Source organism: Tupaia chinensis, unplaced genomic scaffold, assembly GCF_000334495.1.
Source record: "Tupaia chinensis unplaced genomic scaffold, TupChi_1.0 Scaffold000154_1, whole genome shotgun sequence".
NCBI classification, from domain to species: Eukaryota; Metazoa; Chordata; class Mammalia; order Scandentia; family Tupaiidae; genus Tupaia; species Tupaia belangeri.
Window position 1 is genome coordinate 3,436,467 of NW_006159625.1, and position 2,981 is coordinate 3,439,447.

Here is a 2,981-nt window from a genome sequence, read left to right on the forward strand (position 1 = left end):
AAGGGTGACACACAAATCCTTTTTTTTTTTTTTTTGCTTCAGGACAATAGGTAAAATAATGCGAAAATGACTTGATGTTCTTCCAAATTACTGTGTAATTAACCATCACTGAACAAACTTCTTGTAAAGCTTTGCCAATGGTATATTCCTATATCCTGTTCAGAGGGTAAAGTGTGAGCCAATTTTCCAGTGCAGAGTAAACTTTGGTTTGTGGGAACTGATTACTAAAATCACCAGCTGGCCCACCAAGGACAGAGCAGAGGTCACAAAACTACAAACTGTTTGGGGGTCCTGTTAATACCCAGATGTGAGTCACTGGATCTGAGGAGGGGCCTGAGGACCTACAGTTCTAACAAGCTCTTATGTGGAGCTAATTCTGCTGGTTTGAAGCAAGACCTTGGAGAACATCTGGCTTACAGAGCTTTTAAAAACTTCCCATGTCTAAATTCTACCCCAGATCAAGTGAACTAGATTCTCTGGGGGTGAGGCCAGAGCATCTGTAATATTTTAGTGTTCCCCAACTGATTCAGAAAACTACACATCTGGCAGATGAGAAAACTGAAAGAATGAAAGAGGTCTAGCTAGTGGTGTGGCAGGTCCTGCATGGTTTGAACACCAGACCCGGTTGCTTGAAAAATATGCCAGGTGATGGGGCCGACAGGTGGCATGGTGGTTAAGGGCACTGGATTCCCACATGGCCGACTGTGATTCAAGTCCTGGACCTGGCGACTTGCTTTCTCACTTTCTCTTTCACTCTCTCTGTCCCTCTTTGGTCAAATAAAAATAAATAAATAAGGCTAAATGAAACATATATATATATATATATAGATATCAGATGTGTATGTGTGTATGTGTGCCCAGAACCCCAAGAAGAAAATGAAAGAGAAGTGATTGTGATGTGGCCATTCCCCCTGTGTCAATGGAGGGGGTTGTTTTCTCATTTTCTCTCTCTTTCTGTCTCCCTAGAGAGCTCACATGCCCTGTGGAAGGAAAAAAAAAAAAAAAAAGGAAAGAACCAGTTTGGAAGTGGTAGAGTTTCCACGTTTTGAAAGTAGCACCCAGCCTCTAGTTGTAGACACCTTCCCCAATTCCAAGCAAAGGAAAAGTAGATTCAGTGTTTCTAGAAGCTAGGAAGATGAGGGAATAGGGAGTGACTGCTCATGGCACGAGGTTGCTTCGGAAGCGATGAATAGGTTTTAAAATTAGACAGTGCTGATGATCACACAACTCTGGATGTAACAGATGCACCGGGTGAGTTGTACAGTATGAGAACTGTGTTTTAATAAAAACGATTTTCTTCATTTAAAAAACTCACCTGTCTCTATCACTTTTCTTTCATTTGATCAAAGAAATTCTAAGACGAGGGGATCAGCAGGTGGTGTGGTGATTAAGGCACTGGACACTCCCATATGGCCGACCAGGGTTCAAGTCCTGAATCTGGTGGCTTGCTTTCTCACTTCTTCTCTTTCTCACTGTTACCCCCTGTCTCTCTCTGGTCAAACTAAAAAAAAAAATTAAAAAAAAAAAAAAAAAGCATGAGTAAATAAAATAAAATAAATAATTATTTAAAAAAAAATTCTAAGAAGAGCAATGGATGGGTGTGAAGAAGGGGGTGGGGTGAGGGGGGTGCGGTGTAGGAGTGTGTTTAATGAGGTCACACCTGATTGGATGTGGGCTAATCCATAGGCGCTTCCAACTGAGTTTCTTTATCCCCTAAAAGCCAGGGTGTGTAGGGGACCCCCACCCCCCCCAGCAGCAGGTTGCATGGTGGTTAAGGAGTTAGAGTCCCACATGGTTAGCTGCAGTTCAAGTCCCAGACCTGGCTACTTGCTTTCTCATTTTTATTTCCTTTCTCTCTTTGTCTCTCTTTGGTGAGTATATGTGTCCAAAGGCAAATTAAATAATAATAATAAGTAAATAAATAAAATTAAATAAGGACCAGCAGATAACATAAAGGTTATGTCGCTGGACTCCAACATGGCTGACCACAGCTCAAGTCCTAGAGCCAGTGACTTCAAGCTCACACTGGGTGCATGGGCGTGCATGCCCAAGATTCCAAGAGGAGAATGGAGGAGAAGGGATTGTGGCATGGCCATCCTCCCTGAGGGGTGATTTCTCACTTCCAGTCTCTCTGGGGCACACACATGTCCTATAGCAAAAATCTCTCTTAAAAAAAACAAAAAAATTAAATGAGCAATTCTTTAAAAAAAAAAAAAAAAAAGCCAGGGACCAGCAATTGGCATAATGGTTATGTCGCTGGACTCCCATGTAGTCGACCACAGTTTGGTCCTGGACCTAGTGGCTTAAACTCACACCAGGCGCCTGTGCGTGTATGCCCAAGAGTACAGTGATATAACCCTTATGCCAACTGCTGGCCCCCCAAAGTAATTTTCTTAAGATGGCTTTTTGGGGCCAGCAGGTGGTGTGGTGGTTAAGAACACTGAGATCCCACATGGTCAACCATGGTTCGAGTCCCAGAACTGGCAGCTGGCTTTCTCGCTTTCTCCCGCTCTCTCTCTCTGTCCCTCCCTGGTCAAATTAAAATAAATGAATAAATTAACTTAAAATAAGTAATTCTTTTTTTTTTTTTTTAAAGATGGCTTTTCACTTCAGACACAGGGAAATAGAAGGTGAAACTTTTTTCCACAGAACCAATCAATATCATTTTAATGTATTTAAGATGTATGCATATTCATATTTTATAGGGTTAAACAGATCCCCCAAACAAATAGGTTTAGGATAATAAATGCTAGGGACCAGCAGGTGGTGTGGTGGTTGAGGACACTGGACTCCCACATGGTCGACTGCAGTTCAAGTCCCGGGCCTAGCAGCTTGCTTTCTCACTTTTCTCTCTAGCTCTCTCTGTCCCTCTCCGATCAAATTATAAATAAATAAATAAATAAATAAATAAAAAGTTAAATAAATCAATTCTTTTAAAAAAAAGAATAATAAATGCTAAACAATCTATAGGTGATTGGCAG